Below are 10,487 nucleotides of genomic sequence, written 5' to 3'. Positions count from 1 at the left end.
TTGTTTATGTTTCCCCACCTTTCCCAGTCGATCAAGTGGGGTTTAAAACCTTTAGCTTGTAAGGTCCTGTAGAGAGATAGTGCTTAGAAATAGCTCCCCCACCACCAGAAAAAAAACCCCAGCACACTGCTCTTATAACACTCCAGTGTCAAAGATACTATATCTCTTTCAAGAAATTTGGGTGCCTAATTTAGGTGCTGTAGGCCCTGTACAGATGGGCCCTTTGCGGCATGTCCACACCATGCTAGGGTTGCCTTGGGGCGGCACGTGTATGCGCCTCACAACCCTAGCATGTCATGCATGAGCCGCTGTTATGCAGCGCCATATAGACGGCATGTGTAACGATGACGTTGCAGCTGTGCCACCTCCAAATGTCTCTGGCACTTTGCGGCGCTACAAAAAGAAGCCACTTTTTGGAGCTCTTTTTCTGCTGTGCAGCAGCACCGTACAATTTGTATGCTGTGGCGCTCCTGTACAGCAAAGAGAGGCACCTCCCTCGCACCTCTCTCTGGCGGCTTGTACCCCGCCTAAGATTTCTTTCCAGTAATGGGTATGATTTGTGTTTTGTGGTTCTGTCTTTTATTTTATTCTAGATTACTCAAGTAATTTGCATATCTGTTCAATCTGCAAATAAATTTCAGCATTATCAAGCATGACAACTGGAAAAAGAATAGGCACATTGATAAACCAAGTATTTTGATTCTAGTTTAGGTAAACTAAAGCCTAATGAGGGAAGCATTCAAGAAATGAAAACAGTACAAGCAGTATTACTACAACCAAGAACAATTGCATTATTTTGTTACTGGAGTAATTTCTTTAGTAAGTATTATTAAACAAGAGGCAATAAGGAAAACATAATTTTCCTTTAACTGGTTTATTTTAAAATATTCTTTTTCTCTGTTAAAATTGCTCTCCATTTGCTTACAAACCTCTTTTTCCCCCTTAGATCTGCACAGCAGATGAACAGTCACATAGTCTGCACTGTCTAGCAGAAAATAAACAAGTGCCATGGTTAATAAAATGAAATGCTGCATTGCTAATATAAATTGTGTCCAGCAGCAAGAGAAAGCAAATAACTTCTGTTTATCAGTGCTTGGAGTGCACCCAAATCGTTGTTCTTTTGGCTGAAACATTTATCAGCCTGAAAGAATCATTCAAAGAGAGGTCCCTAAACATGCATAGGTTGGACTTTTCATTGACCTTTTCTTTATTTATCATTAACCATAGCAATAAATTGCAATATATTGGACAATAAGGGGGGGGGTGATGCATATGTGGTTGTGTATGCATCTCTCACACTCTTTTCCCACTCTTTCTGAGACATATATACAGAAAAATCACACATTAATATTTTTTAAATCTACAAATAAATTCAGAAAATATTGGCTGTGAATGTAATTTTTTATTTTTAAAGAAGTGATAATTAATATTGAATGCAGTATGTGCAATAAATTATGACAGGGGAAACATAATAGTCTAGCTGTGTGCTTGTCAGACTGAACTGAAAATTATGCAGTCTGAAAATTTAATGGTTGGTAACATTTGAACAGGACTAAATTAATGAATCACCAGGTAATTGCAGCTGTGATTACCAGTTGTGATCATGATTAATAAGTTGTATTGATTAATCTCCCAATAACTCTGGTATAGTTTATGGCTAGAAGAATAAGCCACATTTCATGGGATGCAGGAAGCATGATTAACAAAAGCAATAATAAAAACACTTCACTCTCATTACAGAGCTGTCCTTGGGGGACAAGATTTGTGGAGGTGGGAAACGTGGATAGATTCGTTGGAGGTGGAAGGCAAGGTAAAACAACATTACACCAAATATTGCCTTAATAAAAGAGACTTATTAAGAAGGGTCTGTGCATTTTTTATAATGATGAATTGTCCCTGGGTTTACATTCATTACATATACATACAAACACCCCTCCCCTATTTTTCAAATCAGCTTTCATTATAATACTGCAATGCTTTCAGTCTGGCCCTGGCGGCTGCTGCTGCTGCCTTAGTTCTTCAGAGACAATATTAATAAATGTGACACTGGCACAAGGTTTGCTGTTTAGCTATCAATTCCTGCAGCAGAAAATCCTGAACATTTGGGAGAACAACAGCAATGGAGAACAATTTTATCTTAAATTATGGTCTATGGGCAGAAAAATGTATTAGCATTTGCCCCTTATAGAATCAATGACATTTGCTATGGCTAGGAGACCAGGTGTCTATGATAAGATACAGAGGCAATAAACAACTATAGGGGCTGGACAGGTTGGCAGAAAGGGGCGGCGAGATGCCTCCCCTTTCTGCCCTGAAAGCAGGCCTCAGCAACCACATGCCACGGCCTGAGCACAGCTCAAAAAGAAGCCCTGAAAATTGGTTTCTTTTTGTGCTGCAGAATAGGCGCCATAATTGCCGTGGCACTATGTTATGACACCCCTTGTGCACCATGCTGATTAGGCACTGCACACAGTGGAAGTCATTGTGGCATGCCCCGTGTCAATGGGGGCACGTCAAGATGGCACCCACAGTGCATGGTAGGGTTTGGGAGCATGTGAATGCTCCGCTCTACCGCAGCCCTAATTCGGACTCAGGCTGGCACAAACTACTGGTCTGTCCATGCCCATAGTGGGTTTTTTTTAAAAAAAAGACTAATATGTATTAGACTTCAGGTCTATAAACTCCCATGCAAAAATAGAATCAAAAATCATATAATCACTGGCATGGCTGGTTGAGACAAAGGATACAACTTTTTCAGTGGTTCTGGACCTGTTTTTTATCCTTTATTAGACTTAAGGTTTAATTTGCTTTAATATTATGAAAAGGTTGATTCCATTTTAATGATTACTTTGTTAAGTTTTAAACTATATCACAGTTATTTTATATTGTAAGCCACCTTAAATCCCAGTTTTGAAGGGAAAGTTGTGGTATAAATAAAGTTAGTAGTAGCTTTAGCAGTAGCAGTAGTAATAATAATAATAATAATAATAATAATAATAATAATAATAATAATAATAGAATCACAATTGGAAAAGATATCAAGAGCCATTTAGTCCAATCCCCTTTCATACTGGTATACACAACTAAAGCACTCCCAAAGTAAGACCATCCAAATTCTGCTTAAAGACAGTCAGAGAAGGAGACTTCATCACCCTCTGTCTATTCCACTGCCAAACACCCCTTAGAACTAGAGTAAAGAGCTTTAAAAATGTTTAAATATGGCCTATTATATCATCTCTGAGTCTTGTGTTCTCCAACCTAAACATATCCAGGTCCTTCAGCCATTCCTCATAAGGCTTGGTTTCTAAATCTTTTATTATCTTACTCACCTTTCTCGGAACATGTCCCAGCTTGTCAAGTGTGATATCCAGAACTGGCTGATAAGACCAGCTCAGTTCCCAAACAAACTGGCTTATACAGCCAGTGTGAGGCAACAAAGTCTTTGATTTAAATTAAGAGGTTTTACCAGAAGATTTGTCAAGACATCCGAGGTCCAGGATATCAGATAGGAAGGTCAATAAGGCAGTCCAAAGGTCGAGGGTTTCAGAAAGTCAAGACGGATCAGCAGTCCAAGAAGCAAGGTTTCAGTCCAAAGAGCAATGGGAACCAGAGACAGAGTACTTTCCTCATGAAAGTCAGACAATCACTCGCAACTAGGCAGATATCCTACAGCTTCTTATATGGGCATGCTGTAGATGTTCAGGTGTGTCTGATTGCCAGCGCATTTCTGATAAAGCCACCACAACCTTCGAAGGCATTCCCTTTCAGCTCGATGCTCGTTCCCTTGATTCTCCTCCATGTCCAAAGACTCTGCCACAGGGAGATTTGGCTGCTGAGCCTCCTGAGAGGCCGCAGACTTGGATGGAACTGGCACAGCAGAGCTAGGGCTGGACTCAGGCTCCACAGCTGCAGACTCAGGTCCCAGGAGAGACTCTGGGTCATCCTCCGAGTCCTTCTTCAGGCTGGGCATGACAAGTGGATGATCTCCACTTTGAGTTCCTATGTTGGGAGAAAGGCGGAATAAAAGGAAATCATTATCATCATCTCCATCATAGCACTGAAAATGGGGTTGTGTCCCTGTTGATGCTTTTAGATTTCTCAGCAGTATTTTATACAATTGATCATGGTATCCTTCTATAATACCTTGGCATGGGTTAATCAGAGGCATTGTGTTGCAGTTGTTACAGTCCTATCTGTCAGGCAGATTCCAGATGGCCGTGCTTGGGGATAGCTACTCTTCAAAAAAGGAGCTGTTATATGGCATACCACAAGGTGCCATTCTATTTCCAGTGCTACTGAACATCTACATGAAACAACTGGGAGAGATAATCTGTAGGCATAGAGCTGGGATGTTATCAGTATGCTGATGACACCAAAATATATTCTCCATGGCTTCAAAAACTGCCTTAACTATAGATTGTACATCTCTTCTGAATGACTGCCTAAAGGAGTTAATGGGTTGGATGAAGAAAAACAAATTTAAATTGAATTCAAACAAGACAGAGGTGTTTACTATTAAGGGGCCTAATCTGGGCTTTGAGGTGTGTCAACAAGTTCAGGATGGGGTTACACTCCCCTTGAAAGACTGTGATTGCAGCTTGGGAAGGGTCCTGGACATGTCTCTCCAATTGTCAGCCCAGGAGTGCTTATTATCAGCTTTGGCTGATATGCCAGCTGTGCTCCTTCCTAGAGTTGGAGGGCTTAAAGATGGTAGTGGTAACTGGTAAGTAACCTCAAGGCTGGACTTTTGCAATGTGCCCTGCATTTGGCTCCTTTTGTACCTTTGCACGAGATTGATCATTGGTACATCTAAGAGTGAGGATATCACAGCAATATTGCAGTCTGTCCACTGGCTGGCAGTTAGCTTTCAGGCAAAGTACAAAGTATTGGTTATTACCTTTAAAGCCCTACATGGTTTGGGTCCAGGTTACCTATGGGATTGCCTCCTCCTGTATAATCTGCTCTGTATACTCAGATCTTCTGGGGGACATTTGCTTCAACTGGCCAGGACTAGACTGGCAACTGTCTCCCAGGAGACATTCTCACAGGCTGCCCCTAAACTGTGGAATGAATTGCTGGGAGAGATTCAACAGCTGAATAAGCTGTTTGAATAGTATTATCTCTTCCGGCTGTCCTACCTAGTGGATTTTAAACTATGAATTTTAAATTGGTATATTTTTAATTTTATGTGGATGATTTTAATATGTCCTAGTTTTGTATGTTTTAACTTAATGTATTAGCATGTTTTATTTTATTTTATTTTATTTGAATTAAATTAGCTTAAATTAATCAAATTAAGCCTGAGAAAGATGTGGGTAAGATGATGATGATGATGATGATGATGATGATGATGATGATGATGATTTTGCAAGCTACAGGGCACAGTTCAGCTTTAAATGAAAGTACAAGCAATGTAGAAGAAAAACAGATAGACAAATAGACCTCTACAGTTTTCCTAGACTGTCATTTACTTGCTCAGATGTGTTCTGACTTTTCTTCTAATCCTATTCTGGCACTGCTATATTTGTTACTGTCACTGCCTTCCTATTCATACTCAAGGATCTCTGTCTGGAGAGAAGATGGTTTTGCTTCTACCAGAGAAACTGGGGGGAGGCAGGGCCTCCTGCATCTCCACTCAGTTGGACAGAACCAGGGATTTCTCTCTTATTTTTTCTAGTGATATTATTTTCCTTTTATTGTGGCTACTGGTGTTTTGATTATTGGTCCCATGTAACTTTTCTTCTCTGGGGTTATTTACCAGGCCTTAAAGACTTTCCTGCCTAATTACTGCAACACCCAGGATAACCGAATCAGCTTTCTTCTTAGCAGGTCTGTTTCCCTCAGTTGGTAGCTGATTGTAGCATTTTTTGTTTTTTTCCTCATTTGTTTCCTTCTAAATTAAATGGGCCATACCCTGCTGTTTGAGGATTATATATCTGTATGGAGTATCATGCATTTTGGAGAAGATTTAAGCTGAACAGACTTTTTGCCTTATCTGCTGGAAAAACAAAGAAACCAACTGTATTTAAATTGTTGATATACTATCATGCACAACACTCTGGATATTATAATTCTCAGAGATTGTTTTGCTTGAGTCAATTTAATAATGTTGCTATTTGGGACTATTCTCAAAGGAATAATTTTGCCAAAATTAAGCATTTTTCTTAAAAAAACACCTTGCTTTCTCTGGGAAAGATTTCATTATACTGGTCAATACTCCCAATAGATTACTGAATTTGGATCAGAGTGCACTATCCCCCCTTCCTCTCTCTCTCTCTCTCTCTCTCTCTCTATATATATATATATATATATATATATAAGATCTTTTGATGATATACTTTTTGGAGGGGAGTACTGCCCTTTCAAAGCTGCCCTTCCAAATTCTATTCATATAGAAAAGAAACCCCAAATGTATTTACTAAATATTACTGAAGACCTTAAGGGAACTATTGTCGTGAAGAAAGAGATATGTACTGTATATAATAACTGCAGCACGCTTAACTTTTGCTAAGTATTGGAAAGGGGGGAAACAAGATATAAAGAAAGAATGGATAATAAAGGTAAATGAACTGAGGGAAATGGATAAAATAACCATGATGATTAACGGAAAGACAGATCAAAACTTCCAAAGGAAATGGGAAAAAATGAATAAGTTATGGGAATGAAAAGAGAAAAGAATTAAGCAGCAACAACCCTAATGGAATAACAGACATGTTGCAATATAATTTATAAGTAACGGATGACGACAGAAAGAAAATGTTGTATACCCATTTAAATAACCTAATCATGCTCTTAAAACAGAGGTATCTAGTGTATAGACATACATATATATAAATATATATATTATTTTTTTAGTTTTGTCTTGTTCATTTGTTTGTTAGTTAATGACAATTAAATATATCGCAATGTAAATATGTTTCATATGTTTATTTGTTTTACATGTTTTATGTTTCTATAAAATTTGTATGTCTTGTTAATCATAAATAAATAAAAAATTAAAAAAACAAAACAAATTCTATTCATATTTCTTGACTGCATCCCCCATTCTGAGTAATGATTGAACCAAGGTATGGAAAATCTATTTCAATGTCTTCATCATCTGCTTTAAAGTTATGCAAGTCATCTGTGATCATTATTTTTGTTTTCCTAATGTTCAACTGTAAACCTGCCTCAGTACTTTCGTCCTTGGCTTTCTTCAGTAATCCTTCCAAATCTTTGTAATTTTCTGATAGTAGTATGGTGTCATTTGAATATATTAAATTGATGATGATTCCTCCAATTTTCATGCCACCTTTCTCCAAGTCTAATCCTGCTTTATGTATTATATGCTCAGCATACAATTTAAACAAATAGTGTGATGAAATGCAGCCTTTTCTGACCTCTTGTCATCGAAAACCATTTTATTTTTCTGTATTCAGACAGTAGCCTCTTGAATCGGGGTTGTGCCACAGCCATTTCTTTAAGAACCACAGCTTTTGCTATTATCTATGAAGCACAGACTGATTTTCTTCTGAAATTCTCTGCTGCACTTCATTGTCCTATGTGTGTTTTAAATATGCCTAGTGCCTTTTCTTTTCCTGAACCCAGCTTGGTTATCTGTTATTTCTTGCTCCATACATAGTAGAAGTCTTTGTTGTAGAATTTTGAGCACCGTTTTGCTTGCACTGGAAATTAATGTTAGAGAAAAAGATCTTTGGGATTGTTGATGTCTTGTGCTGCCGGTGATTTGAAACTGGTACCAACTGGAACAGATGCAGTCTTCTCAGCTACTCAGGATCAAAGTAACTTCCACACAGATTTTCACTCAAATGAGGGTTTATTAACTTTGTTGCTATTTACACTTTACAGCAGGCTACTATACATCTATACTCTTTCAGAGTCCATGCTAGAAGCTTGAATGTGACATCAGTCTTTGTTCTCTCACAAGATCAACCTTTCCCACCAAGTGGACACACCTCTTTCCCATGAAGTCACCATACTACACAAAAGCATAACAATAATACATTTGTTGATATTATGTCTCAGCACATGTCCTTGAAGACTTGCTCTTCCAGGCCTAGGCTTTCTGGCCTGCAACAGGAACCATTTTAAACCTTAGTTAACCATTGCCACATCTGAACATTTTCAATACAATTTAGAAATATATTTTAACAATTAATGCAATGGTCCTAGGATTAGTGCCGTCCCTGGTTTCCCATTTCTTGAGGACTGGAATGTATATTGAGTGTTTCCAATCTCTGGGCCACTATTTTGTTTTCCATGTTTATTGACAGATTTTAGTTAGAACTAGACTAGATTGTCTCTGAAGACTGAAGCAGAAATATTAGTATGCCATCTACTCCTGGTGATTTATTTCTCACAGGTGGTCTGAGTGCAACTTCCACCTCACTTTCTAAAATTGGAGGTTTGTATTCATATGCTTCTTCTTTTAATGAATCTATCATCCTTTAATCAATTTGATGTAATTCTTCTATGTATTGTTTCTGTCATCTTCATATATCTACTTGGCCATGTAATGTGTTCCCCTGCTGGTTGTAGCACATCCCCACTTTTGATTTAAATTCCCCTTTTATTTCTTGGAACTTGTGGAAGAGGTCTCTTGTTCTACTTTTTTATTGTCATCTTCTATTTCTTTGCACTGCTTATTATAGTAGTTCTTTTTGGCCCTGTGCACAAGTTAGCAAACAGTTACATTCAGGGTTCTGACCCTATTTCTGTCAATTTTTACTTTTGTTTCTTGTCTGTCCTTAGCTGCTTGAAGAGATTCATAAGTCATCCATTGAGGAGTCTCATTCATTTTGGCTACAGATAGTGTCTTGTTACATTCCTCCTTGACAATATTCCAGGCTTTAGTCCATTGTTCTTCTAGCTCCTAGTCAATTAAAAAACAGTAAGTAGACAAGTTCCACATGTTCTGAGATGTTTCAACCTCAAGAATAAAAGGCTCTCTTCAGGAGCCTTCAACAGAAATCACCATAGGACTATGTTTTGGAAAGTGTTCTCGACATCAATAATTTCTGCTGAAGGCCCCTGAAGAAGGCCTTCTTTCACTGAAGCTGAAATGAGTTGGGATTTTGTTTGTTTGTTTGTTTAAATGAATATATAGTTGACCATCTCAGAGCACATGGAGATTGACTCCTTACTGTTTTTTGCTTTTAATATATTTTTCAATACTCTATCCTGGTCAGTGAGGCATAACACTACAAATGAGATACAAATCTTTGAGATTTGACCATATAACACCTATCTTGAAAGATCTACACTGGTTCCCAATTAGCTTCCAGGCACAGTACAAGGTGTTGGTCATTACCTTTAAAGCCCTACATGGCTTGGGTCCGGGTTACTTATTGGAACGCATCTCCCTATATAATCCGCCCCGCACTCTTAGAACAAGTGGGAAGAATTTGTTGGAAATGCCATCATCCAAATATGTTTCTACTTCCCTGAAGGCATTTAGTATAGCGGCCCCCAGACTTTGGAATTGACTCTCAGAAGAGACTCACCTTATTACATCTCTAGAAATCTTTAAGAAGGTGGTAAAGACAGACCTCTCTCACCGTGCTTATCCTCCTGACCTCCTATGAAGATCATTAGTATGGAACGAGTCCAGCTGACCCTTTGATTGATGGATGCTATTGTTTTTAGATTTGATGTTTTTTAGGTTTTATGTTTTTATTTTATTGTGGTTTTAATGTTGTAATTTTAACTTTGTGATTTTAACCTTGTTGTGATCCCGCTTCGATCCATGGGGAAAGGTGGGAAGATAGAAATAAAAATTATTATTATTATTATTATTATTATTATTATTATTCATCAGATGATCCATGAATAGGGTCACTTCTTGGGTTGCATGTAGATGGTTAATGAAGGTACTGTTTTTGGCACAATTTTTTTCTTCTTTCAGATGCCTGGATCTCAAAGCACATGTACAACAGTAAGAGGCTATCATATTTTCACTTTCAGTGCTTCTGCCCTGAAACAGCATCATTAAGTCATGGCTTAGAGCAGAGATGGTCAATCCATAAGACCAGGGGCAATTTCCTATCCAGCCTCTCTGCCAGGCCACAACCCTATGCAGCAAAACCAAATATACCCCATTTTCTCTGCTTCTGGTCACTTCCCGATGCCATTCCAAAAGTGAGTTCCCTTTCAAGGGTGACTGCAGAGGAAAATGGAAGCATTTGTATGCAGGAAATGGTCCTGTGGTGCATGTGGTGAAGGAATAAATGGGTGTTTTTATGTGCTTTTATGTGTTTGGCACCCTCTGTGTGGTTTGAGGGCAAAAATACCCCCCCTCCCCAAACTATACTGAAACTTTTAAAAATATGTTTGTAGTTTGGGGGGATTTGAGTGGTTGCCGAGGACTTTAGGGACCACAAAACTGGAGGGGGGCTGCCCTTGCTACTCCCATAGGATTGTCGACGAGATTGTTGATTCCTTTTCTTTCTGTACACAAACTGTACTTGACATTCAAATAAATAACCATG

The sequence above is a fragment of the Sceloporus undulatus genome, chromosome 1 (genome assembly GCF_019175285.1).
Source record: "Sceloporus undulatus isolate JIND9_A2432 ecotype Alabama chromosome 1, SceUnd_v1.1, whole genome shotgun sequence".
NCBI lineage: Eukaryota > Metazoa > Chordata > Lepidosauria > Squamata > Phrynosomatidae > Sceloporus > Sceloporus undulatus.
Note: the sequence above shows the minus strand (reverse complement) of the source record.